Source organism: Oryctolagus cuniculus, chromosome 2 (assembly GCF_051225735.1).
Source record: "Oryctolagus cuniculus isolate XC-2025 breed Fujian yellow rabbit chromosome 2, ASM5122573v1, whole genome shotgun sequence".
In the NCBI taxonomy this organism is placed as follows: Eukaryota; Metazoa; Chordata; class Mammalia; order Lagomorpha; family Leporidae; genus Oryctolagus; species Oryctolagus cuniculus.
This window is the reverse complement of record NC_142868.1, coordinates 77051633-77065473: the sequence shown is the minus strand read 5'-3', so window position 1 is coordinate 77065473 and position 13841 is coordinate 77051633. Positions and strand designations below refer to the sequence as shown.

Below are 13841 nucleotides of genomic sequence, written 5' to 3'. Positions count from 1 at the left end.
AGAGAGACAGAGAGAAAGGTCTTCCTTTGCCGTTGGTTCACCCTCCAATGGCCGCCGCGGCCGGCGCGCTGCAGCCGGCGCACCGCGCTGATCCGATGGCAGGAGCCAGGATCCAGGTGCTTTTCCTGGTCTCCCATGGGGTGCAGGGCCCAAGCACCTGGGCCATCCTCCACTGCACTCCCGGGCCACAGCAGAGGGCTGGCCTGGAAGAGGGGCAACCGGGACAGAATCCGGCGCCCCGACCGGGACTAGAACCCGGTGTGCCGGCGCCGCTAGGCGGAGGATTAGCCTATTGAGCCGCGGCGCCGGCCTTACTCTCTGTTTTTAACAGCTGCTGTGATTCTCTGTATCTAGTACCTGTTTTAGAACAGGATATTTATTTATTTACTAATAGTAAATGTACGACAGAATCTTCTGAGAGGTTTTAATAAAGGTTGTGACAGAAGCTAATGCAGTGATGGCATAAAAACTGGGTGCTCATTTGGCCTATTTTATGACTGTCCTTCACTGAAATGACTTCATATTTTGATCATTCAGAAAACTTCTCATGATCCCCAGTCTAATGATGTTATCTTTTAATAGGAAGCTATGGTACTTAAGCAGTTACTTAAGTACTTAAGTAGTCACACAGACAACCTAAATAAATGAAAAACCAAAAAACAAGACTGTTGTCCCTTTATAGTAAACATAAAACAGAACATCTACCAATACTAATAGAAACCATTTCCAAATATTTACATGACCCTGTGACCTGTCTTTATCAACTCAGATACTTTTGTGATTGTAGTTGATATAAACCTGTTTCCACTTAATATTGTGATAGGATTTTTTCAGTAATCACGGAATATATAAGTCATTCTAGTCTCTAATATTCACAAATTGAAGTAAGAAATCCCTCTTAAAAGTAACAATTGATAGGACTATTAAGTTACCAATTCCCAGATTGTACTTTAGAATTTTTGCATATTGTCCTTCAGCTGGCATGTTTATATGGAGAGCAGGGGGTTTCATCAGGAGCTGACCATTTTCTGGATGCTTTGCTGCATGCCAAGGTAGAACAAAATGTCATCAGGGACAGTTTCTGTTAAATGCAAAATTAAATGTGTATTACTAGAAATATTTTTACTGAGTTTCTAGAAAAAGTTTATATGTTTGAATATCATAGTGCGATGAACTGAGACCTCCTTTTGAAAAAAGCATGTGTGTCTGAATAAATGTTTTCTCAAAGAACCATTTCTCTGTTCACCCAGATATGAATGAATCGGATATTGTCTTTGACATACTGAGCTGTGCAACTTACCTATGATTGTACCCCTATAGAAACTTGTGGGTACTGTTATAGCTGTCAGAGCTGACTTCCCTTTGCACCCACATAGACAAAATATCTTTGAAACTTCCCAGAAGTGGAATTGTGCTGGATTTTCCAGTATTCCTTAGTTCTGAGAACTTTTCAGTGAGATTTGTTTAATGTATTTTGGATCTGTTAACTTTTTAACCTTTGAGTGTAGTGATAGTTGAGAATTTCAGGTAAGAGTATAGATTGCATTTTCTGTAGAAATGCCATGATTTTCTGAGTTTCAACTGATTGAACTTCTTGCTTGAATCTTTGCCTTTTTCATGGCCTGCTTGCTTTACACTTTTTACTTATGGTGTCATTGTCATCTTCTGAGTTCCTTTAAGACGTGATCTTTATTGAACAGTTAGAGGCAGTGCAGTGCTTAATCTCTTGATATTTTTGTTTCTAGAAGCATGAGTTGCCCTTTATATTTTATTCAGATCTGAGAAGAATGCTCTAATAACAAATATGAATAGGTTTTTAAAGAAGAAATAGTTTAACAAATTGAAGATAGCTTTTCTCCCAGATAGAGAATGGTGTATACATGCAGCTCTGATTTCCTGAGCAAGTCACACTGTGGCAGTTTTGATGATAGCAGGCACCTGAATAAAACCAGGAAAATAAATGGAAAACAGACACATGACTGCTTATCCCTCTGGCAAGTAAATCTTTATTAAGACATGAGACTTCATAGCTTTGCTTGGATACATCTGGTGATTTTTAAAATATACCATTAAGGATAACATACTAGAAGCAAAAAAGTATAAAAGTAACATCTTTTAAAATTTTAATTCATCTTTACTTAACATACGCTAAATTGATCTTCTGTATATAAAGATAGTTGAAAATTAATCGTGATGTGAAGGGGAAGGGGAAAGGGAGTGGGAGAGGGGGGCGTTGTGGGAGGGAGGGAAGTTACGGGGGGGAGGAAGCTATTGTAATTCATAAGCTGTACTTTGGAAATTTATGCTCATTAAATAAAAAAAAATTTAATTTCATTTTGTGATCAGTTTTATTATGCTTAATGAAATGTACTATTTCTTATATTTTTGGTATGTTAGTACTAGAAAAAACATGAATTGAGGAAAAATTATGTAATGTCCTATGTTGACAACTGGCAAATACATTATGCTACTTTGTTTATACATTGTCATTTGCCTTAGAGTTCAGTTTTTGAGAAAATAATAAGATACAAGATGAGGAGTGGGCATTTATAGTTAATATGAGCAACTTTTAACTTCATTAATATCTTAAGTCCTGCCACCCTTGCCTTCCATAAGGTAACAAGGACAGGGTTTCTTTGTAGAAGATTATGATTTATGGATCTGTTTTTCCTTTTCTGATATGCTAGATTTATAGCACCTGTGTGCCTACTTCCCACCCTTGAGCCAGTAGTAGACAAAGCCAGTTACTCACACAGTCTTTACTGATAGGACCAGTCTAAGTATCAGAATGTCTGTGCTGAAATTAGAGCAGTCACGACCAATTAGTTAGTGTTCACAGAAATAAGATCTGTACCATTCTTTCCTGAATTGGCATGAAGCCTTTTCTTAACTCTAAATACATAACCCTTACACATTAATATACAAGAATACTTCGAAAAGATCTAGGACAACAGAATTATAACAGGAGTTTATTTTGATACAGAAGACTTTTAAATACTTTAATAGGTTTTTTTAAATATGATGCATTTTCTACATATTGTAAAAAATTTGCACCAAAATAAACTCATATTTTATAATGCTGGTTTTCTGAAAATTTTTGAAGTACAGTTGTAAGCAATATAGAAAGAAACTCTAGAGTTGGAGTTTAATTGCCCTAAGGCCTTGAGAATAGATCTGTGTTACTCATTTTCCAAATATTTAGCACAATGATTCTTGTCAGGTAACAAGGTAACAAGTATTCCCCAAAGCTTGTTCATACGTTCAGCATAATATTTGCCATGTAGTAAGTACCCAGAAAACATTTGGTAACTGAGATTGAAGGTATTAATGAGATTTTAAAAATCCCATCATAGGTGCTCCTTCAGCAATCTAATCAGTTTGATCTGAATACAAGTGAACAAAATTAGAATGTATTAACATTTCTAAGGTGCCATACATGTGAATTTTCTGTATGTTAACTTGTTTGATGTTACCAGCATCTTAATCAGATATTATTTGAATTTTATAGATGAAGAAACTGAGGGTCAAATAGTTTTGTCCAAAGTGCATATAAATTGAAAGTCATACTTTGTACTTTAGTAATCAAATCCTCTGTCCATTTTAAAAATTAATGTATAGGAAATTGTTTCTGTTTTTTTTTCCCCCTCAAGGATTGCATTACATTCTATCTGGTAGATCTCTGAGCTCCCTTACCCTCTCAGAATTTCCTTACCCATAAAGTTCTTTTCTTTTTCTTTTTTTTTTTTTTTTTTTGACAGGCAGAGTGGACAGTGAGAGAGAGAGACAGAGAGAAAGGTCTTCCTTTGCCGTTGGTTCACCCTCCAATGGCCGCCGCGGCCAGTGCGCTGCGGCCGGCGCACCGCGCTGATCCGATGGCAGGAGCCAGGAGCCAGGTGCTTTTCCTGGTCTCCCATGGGGTGCAGGGCCCAAGCACCTGGGCCATCCTCCACTGCACTCCCTGGCCACAGCAGAGGGCTGGCCTGGAAGAGGGACAACCGGGACAGAATCCGGCGCCCTGACCGGGACTAGAACCCGGTGTGCCGGCACCGCTAGGCGGAGGATTAGCCTAGCGAGCCGCGGCGCCGGCCATAAAGTTCTTTTTACCTCACTTGGAGTAGAGAATGAGTAGGGAATTGAAATTTGTGAGCATCACTTTTTTGCTAAATTTACTTATTTATTTGAATGTTAGGGTGACGGGAAGAGAGGCAACAACCGAGAGAGACAGAGACAGAGTGAGCGAGAGAGCACGCGAGAGCGCTTCCATTTTCTGTTTCACTCCCCAGATAACCATGCCAAAGCCAGGAGCCAGGAACTCCATCCAGGTAGTCCATGTGGATGGCAGGTACCCAAGCAGTTAGGTCATTATCTGCTGCCTCTCAAGAACATTAACAGGAAGCTTGATCTGAAGTATGCAGTAGCTAGAATTCAAATCAGGCACTCTGATATGAGACACAGGCATCTCAAGTGTGGCTTAATCTGCTAAGCCATAGCACCCACCCTTGAGCATCATTTTCTTCGAGATACTCCTTCACTTCTCTGGGTTCTCTCTGATGTATATAGGAGCTATACATGTCATTAAACATTTGTTTTTCTGTTAATTAAAATTTATTTAATTGTTTGGAAGGCAAAGTTATGGAGAGAAATGGAGAGAGAGAGATCTTCCATCCACTGCTTCTCTCCTGACCCACAATGGTCAGAACTGGGCCAAGCTGATGTCAGGAGCTAGAAACTTCATCTGGATCTCCCATGTGGGTGGCAGGAACCCAAGTAATAGGATCATCTTCAGCTGCCTTCCCAGGCACATTAGCAGGTAGGTAGATCAAAGTAGAGTAGCCCATACTCCAGCCCGTGCTCATATGAGATGCTGGTGTTGCTGGTGGTGCTTAATAAGCGGTGCCATTTTGACATTTAAAAATGTTGTATTGGCCCCATGTTGACATTAAATATATATATATATGTATATGTATATATATTCATTTATTTGAAGGCAGAGTGAAGGGAAATGGTTTGGTTTGGTTGAGGTAAGGAGAGACAAATAGAGAAACAGGAAAAAAAAAAAAGATAGGTATTTTCCATCAACTATAAATAAATTATGGCCTGAGTCTATGCTCTCTTTATCACTCTGTCTCTGTCTCTCTGCCTTTTAAATAAAATGAATTTTTTTAATTAATTTTAAATACAGAGGCATGGACAGATTTTACATCTGGTTCAATCCTCAAATGCCCAAAACAGGCAGGGTTGGGCCAGCTGAAGCTGGGAGCCCAGGACTCAGTCTGAGTCTCCCACATGGGTGGTAGGGACTTGAGTACTTGGTTCTTCACTTGCAGTTCCCCAGGGAGTGCCTTAGGAGGAAGCTGGATTGGATTCAGAGAAGTAGGGACTCAAAAGAAATACTCTGCCATGTAATATGGGCCTCACTAGTGGTATCTTAGCTGCTGCACCAAATGCCAGCCCCTTCAAATGGGTTTTAGAACATTTTATCTCTCCAGTAAGATACTCTTCCCATTTACAGTTAATTCCTAGTCATACCTGTAGGCCCATGCAGTAATTTACCTACTTTATTTCTTTCTAGACATTTCATATAAATGGAACCGTAGATTATGTGATCTCTTACTTGGTTTAATGAGCATAGTGTTTTGAGGTTTATCCGTGTTGTGGTATTTATGAAAATTTTGTTTCTTTTTATTTCCTAAGTAGTATTCCCTTGTGTGGATACACTGCAATGGTGTACACATTTAAAACATTATAGACATTTATATTTTCGTGATATTTAGACCATGTTTCTACAAATTTTCTCTAGTTTTGGACATGACAGTAATTTTTTAGTTGCCAGATTGTCTTTTACTAAGCATATGTGGTATATAACAGTGTGTACATGAATCAGACTCCTTTGATTAGAAGAAGTGCAGTTTCCAATTTAATATTTATATGTATATGAAGTATAGAAGTACAGAGTCAGTCTGATCTTTTCTGACATTGTCTCCTAAATGACCAAATCCAATCTTTGACTCTTCTTAACCATGTGGTCTAAATTTATTTTTACTAGTCAATATTTTTGTTAATAATGTGCTTCAAATGAGTTGCTGGCGTATTACCACTTTTTGTTTTTAAGATTTTATTTATTTATTTGAGAGGTAGAGTTAGAGACAATGAGAAGGAAAGAGAGAGAGAGGTCTTTCATCTGCTGGTTCACTCCCCAAATGGCCACCACAGCTGGAGCTGCACTGATCTGAAGCCAGGAACCAGGAGCTTCCTTCAGTCTCCCAAGGGTTTGAAGGGGCCCAAGGACTTAGGCCATCTTCCACTGCTTTCCCAGGCCATAGCAGAGAGCTGGATTGGAAGAGGAGTGGCTGGGACTCAAACGGGTGTCCATGTGGAATGCTGGCGCTGCAGGCAGAGGATTAATCTGTGCCACAGCACCGGCCCCATATTACCACTTTTAAGTACATTCTGTTCATCTTAAAACAACTGGAAACAACATGTTAACTTGTTTATCTGGCCTAGTTTTTATCATATGTGATTGATGTATACAAATAAGTATATTCTAGACTAAATCAGGTAACTACATATAAAAGTATATTGTTTAAATATTCCTGAAGTTTTTTTTTTAAAAAAGTGATATATTTGCATAATACAGAATGTGTGCATGTTTGTGTAAGGATGCTTCAAAAATTCATGGAAAATGAAATGAAATTTGTGTGCAAAAGAATTTTGAAATTCATGCCTAGTTTTTCATAATAGACATTTTTCATGAACTTTTTGAAGATACCTTGTATATACAATATTCCATAATGAAAATACCATAAATTAACAATAGAAAAATGAAGTTTGATCTTCAGTAAGTAATTTAGGTTTTTCCAAGCTATTTTTTTTCCAAGCCATTTCTATAGAAATGTGGTGGTGTAATGGCACCTGACATTGTAGAATGGGCAATACCTAGTATGGTCCCTGAGACACTGGAAAAACCGATAAAATATTGGTTGCTTTTCTTGATTTAAAGCTTCATATTATGGTGTAGATGTTGCTGCTACACTTTGAAAAATAAGCAGTTATAATTTCTGTTATGATTGTGGTGAATGATCATTGAGCCTTCATCAGTGATGACATGTTGATGTTAATAAGATGAAAAAGAAAAGATTTTAATTTGGCTTTGGTAGGTTTTGTATTTCTTTTGTTTATGAGGAGTAACATTGCATACCTTCTAATGTTTTCTTGTGTTTTTCTAGTATTAATGTAGGTGAGATAATTTAGAAATGGTTACTCCAGGATACCTTTGATTATAATTTGGGTGCCTTTGACTATTGGATGGCCGACTTTAAAACAGGGAAAAGGTGCTTGAGGCAAGCGATGCAGAAACAGATTACTATGAAGTTTATGGGTAGAAGGTGACATGAAACAAGATGATTTAGTGTAGGAATAGGTTAAGAAATGGATATTAAAAAACAAAAAGCAATAGAGCTTGATCTTTTTTGTCAGTAGTGACTAATTTATATTTTAAAAATTTGTAGTAATACCTATTTTTATATAAAATACATATTTTATAAAAATATACTCCAAGAACCTCGCACATTATGCATATTTTCAGAATATTAATATACTTTTGCTGATTATAAAACAAAAAATATAAAGCCGTCAATCAATTGAAAATATATTTGGTTCTCACCTATCTATATTTTATAGATGGAATGTAGAAATAGTCTCTAAATTCTTAGTTTAAAACTACTAAGTTGAGAACTGTAGAACTCCCAATATAATCTTACTTTCTTATCTTTTATGTTCCCTGAAATTTTAAAAATCTAGGGCTGCAAAGATATTAAAATGTGGTTGTTTACCATTACGAGCTCATAATATATAGTAGGGTAAGCAGCATATGGGTGAATCATGATATAATCTGGTCCTATAGTGGTTTAAATAGAGGGAAAACTTACAGCCCTAGGGACTTTCTGAAGGATTCTTGGATTTGGGATATTTGTATTGAATCCTGTAGGAAACAAATTCTCTTAAGGAATGATAGAAGAGGAGTGGTGAGTTAGGCATTTCCTCTTAATAGGTTTTCATAGGCATGGCAATGTCTGGAAAAAAAATAAAAGATGGCTTGTTTTTGAGTCTTACTACGGTAGTAGCTTCTATACTCTGTTTTCATGTTAGAATTATCCAATGAATATATATATTTTAATGATTTATTTATTTATTTGAAAGGGCTAGAGAAGCAGAGGAGAAGAGAGAGAGGTCTTCCATCTGCTGGTTCGCTCCCCAGATGGCCGCAGTGGCCCAAGCTGCGCTGATCCGTAGCAAAGAGCCTGGAGTTTCTTCCATGTCTCCCACATTGGTGCAGGGGTCTAAGGACTTGGGCCATCTTCTACTGCTTTCCCAGGCCATAGCAGAGAGCTGGATCGGAAGTGGAACAGTCAGGACTCCAACTGGCACCCATATGGGATGCCTGCATCGCAGGTGGTGGCTTTATCCACTAAGCCATGGCACTGGCTCCTCCAATGAATATATTTAAAACATACTGATTTCTAACTACTCTAATGGATTGCAAACTGTATGAGGTGGTATACGTAGAGGATGAGAGAAAAGCAGGAGATGAAATTGGGGCCAGATAGTGATCTTGGTCTTGTGTGCCCTGTAGTTTGTTTTTTGAATTTTCTCAGTAGGCAGCTACTGAAGTTTTTGGAAAAGGAATTTTGTGTTTGTGTTTCAGAATTTTTTTCTTTTAAAGATTTATTTATTTGAAAAAGAACAGGGGTGACAGAGTTCTTCCATTCTCTGGTTCACTCCCTAGATTGCCGCAAGGGTCATGGTTGGGCAGGCTGAATCCAGATCTCCCATGTGGGTGGCAGGGACCTAAGCACTTGGACCATCTTCCACTGCTCTTCCCAGGACGTCATCAAGGAGCTGGATCAGAAGTGGAGCAGCCAGGAAGCAAATCAGCACCCAAATGGGATGCTGACATCACAGATGGTGGCTATGTCTGCTGTGCCACAACTCTGGTCCTTGTTTTTCAGATTCTTTGTCTTTTTTATTTCTGACCCCCTAACTTTTCAAGAAAATCGGAACTTTGAGTCAGTGGACTTTCTAAGGAGGTGTCTCAATTTTTGAAAATTTAAATTTGAATCAGTGTGGAATTTTGAGAGGGGTAGGCAATAAGGTGCATAGGGTGACGCGGCTGCTTGGAATGTTCACATCCCGTATTCCAGTCCCAAGAGTAGCTCCTCCACTTCTGATCTGGCTTTCCCTTTAAGGAACCTGGGAAGGCATCTGGTGATGGCTCATGTGCTTAGATTCCTGCCATCTACTTGGGAGACTTGAATGGAGCTCATGATTCCTGGCATTAGCCTAGCCCAGCTGTGGCTGTGGCATCTATATGGGTAGTGAACCAGTGAGTTTAAGGCTTCTCTCTCCCTCTCCCTGAAACTCTCTAAATAATCTTTTTTAAAGTTGGAGTAATATGACTTTGTCATTAAGGACAGGGATTGTTGGGCCGGCACCACGGCTCACTAGGCTAATCCTCCGCCTTGCGGCGCTCGCACACCGGGTTCTAGTCCTGGTCAGGGTGCTGGATTCTGTCCCGGTTGCCCCTCTTCCAGGCCAGCTCTCTGCTGTGGCCAGGGAGTGCAGTGGAGGATGGCCCAAGTGCTTGGCCCTGTACTCCATGGGAGACCAGGATAAGCACCGGCCGCAGCAGCAGCCATTGGAGGGTGAACCAACGGCTAAAGGAAGACCTTTCATTTGTCTCTCTCTCTCACTGTCCACTCTGCTTGTCAAAAAAAAAAAAAAAAAAATTGTGTCATACTTAATTTTATATTTTCACATCCTAATTCTGAGACTAGCATTTAGCAGATGTTCAGTAAGTATTTTTTGAATTAAAGAGATCTTTCTTCTAATTTCTAAGTGCATGTTCCTTGGGGCCATTTGGGGAGTGAACCAGCAGATGGAAGATCTCTCTTCTCTGTAGCTCTGCCTTTCAAATAAGTAAATCTGTAAAAAAGAGAAAATGCAAAGCAAATCACTTTGTTGGTTCTTCCTTATTGTGGTATTTTGATGGTGATTTTCTGTTTCTCCTGTTTTTATACTTATTATTTGGAATTCTTATGTAAAGAAGTTACCTCTCCTCCACATTTGTTTGTTCATGGTGTTATTTATTCATGTAAGTATCATTGCATGGATTTTTGTTTTATTCTGTGATTTAGAATTCAATATTATTGTCATTTCTTACTATCCTTTCTCTTAGTGATCAAATTTTCCCAACTTTGGTTACTGGTAGCTTTTTGCATTGTTTCTTATGTCCTCTGTATGTTTCTTTTGATCAATTTTTAAATTTTCTGGTATCAATGTAGTCTAGTGTCAAGATATTTTCTCTGCTTCAGCCTTCTAATCAACTACTTCTCCAGGGAACTGTGATTATTTGTATTCATTTTAAAGATTTATTTATTTGGATGGTAGGACAGTAGAGGGGGTGGGGGAGCCAAAGTGAGAGGGAGAGGGGAAGAGGGATAGGTATCTTCCATCCTCCAGTTCATTTTGCAAGTGGCTGCAACAGCCAGGTCTGGGCCATTCTGAAGCCAGGAGCCAGGGACCTCATCTTGGTGTCCATGTGGGTGGCAGGGGCCCAGGTACTTGGACCATCTTCTGCCTTTGCAGACACAAAAGCAGGGAGCTGGATCCCAAGCAGAGCAGCTGAGACTTAACTGGCATTCTGATATGGGAAACTGGCATTGCAAGCAGGGGCTCAACTGTTAGAGTGCACCGTAGTGTTGGCCCCTGTGGTTCATTTTAATGGAGAGTGGTGTTTAGAAACCAATTTTACTGGATTGCATTATTTGTATGTTGTTCCTTTTAGCATTCAGAATATCTGGTCAATTACTGTTTTCCATAGTGAAGTTTGTTATTGACTTACAATACTGTCAGATTCATTTGTTAAAGTTTGTAATTCATTTTGTTCAGGCCCCACAATTCTGGTTGATATTTTGAAAACCTATTGAAATTAAAATTCCTTTTGATATCATTATAATTTTATGGGTTTTAACAAATGCAGACATGGCTTCTCCATTTAGAGTCATGAGACAGGACACTTACATCACCTTACATGCTATGATTTGGAGAAAAATACTGAATAAAGATTGTTACATACCTAAAAATTATAGGAACATTTTTGTTTGGATTTTGTGGATGTTCTTGTGTGAATAATCAAATTAAGAACCTTTTTGGAATAATCAGTGATTGGAATACTAAGTGAATTGGAGACTTCACTGCTTGGATTCATTGTCATTTTGTATTCAATGCTACATTATGGATTTTTCAGCTTTTAAGAAATTGGTATTTTTCATACTGTAAATTTAGACAAAACAAGTAAAAATAATTATCAAAATATCAAATATGTACTTCAGATCACTTACCACTTATCATTACTTTGTTTATTCTATAGCCAAAAAGAAAATTTAGAGGTGACACTATCTTATCTTGGAACTTGAAAAATATTGATCAGTGGAATACATTTTATTATATACAGTCTGTCTCATAAGTAGAACAAAAGTTTTATTTGTAGATCATGAATAAATGACATAATGAGGATGGTGAGGTAGGGATGGCGAGGGGATTGGAGAGAGGGAGAGAAAAAACAGTAACTGACATGAAGAAGCATGGGAAAAATCTTCAGTTTTTCCAGAAAGCATGGTGTAAACATCGACATGTTGTTCTTACATGTGTGTGGTGCCTGGGGAGCAGGGGGAGAGAGAAAGGAGGGAGAGTAAAAGATTATGAGTGGAATGACCACCTTATGTTGGTAAGGGTATATAACTCTCACATCCAACACATTAATGCAGGTAACGTTAAAATTTCATATGGATGGTGTTCTCAGGAACTGCTACTATGGTAATCAAAAAATATTGACAGTCTGTCAGACACTGATGCTGACTGATGGGCGTTTTCTTTAAAAAAAAATATTTTCCACATTATCTGTGAGGGTAAAACTATAAACTTACATGCATGGATTTAAACTTTTTTGTATCAAAATAAATATACCTCTTAATTTCCATTTTCTGTAGACTTTTGAAATACTCTCATATATTCGAAATGCTACCTTTTAAATATGATTGTGTAAAAGATTTTACAATTAAATTTGGTAATTTTAGATATGCTGTATTAAATACATAACAGTTTTCTTTAAGACAAAAATTTTAAGTTATTCTTAACATGGAAAATACATTTTCTTCTCAAAATATAGGACAGCTAGTAACAGTTCTTCTACATAGTTTTCAACTATTTTGGTATAGGGCCTTGTCTCCTAAAGTAAGTTTTATTTAACTTTGAGTTTAATAAGATTATCATTTTACTTTATGGAAATATATCCATAGCATTTTTGCAGTTGGAAATACAGCCCGTGCAGTTGAATATAATCGAATCTACTTATTTTTGAGTTTTTTTGAGATTGGGAGCAGTTTCATATGAGAACCCTATTTTCCTGTGACAACATTATGTCTTTTTTTGAACTGTTATCCTGTAATTAGCAATACTTTTTCCTTTTCTGTGGTTGCCATGCTGTATGGTTATCTGAATGCTCTGCCTCATTATTAATTCAGACATTGTGCTCTTGAACCAGCTTATTCTCCCTTTGGTTGCTTACCGTTTGTCTTGCTTTCCTGGGTCTGGTGGGTACAGAGAACTTTGAGTCCTTTTACTGTAACACAGGGTAGGATGCCTGTACTCTCTTCTCTCCCTGTTTCATACATTCCTAGTGTCTCTGAGTGACTCATGGGAGCAGCTGTCTCTTATCCACCTAGGAAGGGAAGGATTGAATTTCTCCTTATATTCTTTTGCTTTAATTCTTATGTATATATTTATATAAAGGAAAATTTCATGTATTTCATGTATACAATTTTTAAGATTTTATTTATTTATTTGAGAGGTAGTGTTATAGACAGTGAGAGGAAGAGAGAGAGAGAAAGACCCTCCCTCCTCTGGTTCACTCCCCAGCTGGCCACAAAGGCCAGAGGTTTGCTGATCCGAAGCCACGAACCAGGAGCTTTTTCCTGGTCTCCTATGCAGGTGCAGGTGCAGGGCCCAGGGACTTGGGCCATCTTCTACTGCTTTCCCAGGCCACAGCAGAGAGCTGGATTGGAGGAGGAGCAGCTGGGACTGGAACCAGCGCCCACATGGGATGCTGGCTCCACAGGCGGAGGATTAACCTGTCTCGGCGCCAGCCCCTCCTGTATATAATTTTAAGAAGAACACATTCTCAAATGGCACAACTTAAGTGTCTTTGTCCTATCCACTGAATCTTGTTTGGTTTTGCAAAGGCAGGAAATTTGTTTTTCTTATGTGAATACATCCCTTTAGAGTTCGTACTTGGACTGTTTCAGATGAGATAAATGACCTAAAGACAAGAAAATCCTGTGTAGAAGCTAGTGTGCTGTTCCCTTCCCAACATCTGGCTATTGCGCGTATCTCAGCTCCACACAGTGATGTGTCTGCATCACTGTGCCTTCCTCAGTCCCTCTCTACCACAAGAGTCACTAGTCTTTGCCCAGAGTCATCCCCAATAGAAATAGAATCACACCATCTTTCTTTTGCATATGGTTTCAGCTTTGCCTCTATGAGATTCCCTAGTGTGACTGCAGGTAAATGCTTAGGGGAAATTGGTAGGTGGAGGCTCCCATTCAGCCTTGCTAGGGAGGGTGGGGATGACACAGGGGTTTATTTTCTTTCTTCCCTGAGGGGCTTGGCTGGAGTAGAGCACTATATTTTTTCTTACTAGGTTGCCCCTTTCCTTGTCCTTTGAGTAAAGAGAGCAAACATTTTTTGAGGCACTCACTGGCTTTCCTGGGTTGGCAGCTTGTCCA

General features: G+C 38.6%; 1 protein-coding gene across 6 annotated transcripts in view; it reads left to right on the top strand.

Annotated features, from left to right (window-relative positions):
* The window catches only part of TUSC3 (tumor suppressor candidate 3), a 214047-nt gene that overhangs the window by 57498 nt on the left and 142708 nt on the right, over positions 1–13841 (top strand). The gene's annotated exons all lie outside the window — the stretch shown is intronic.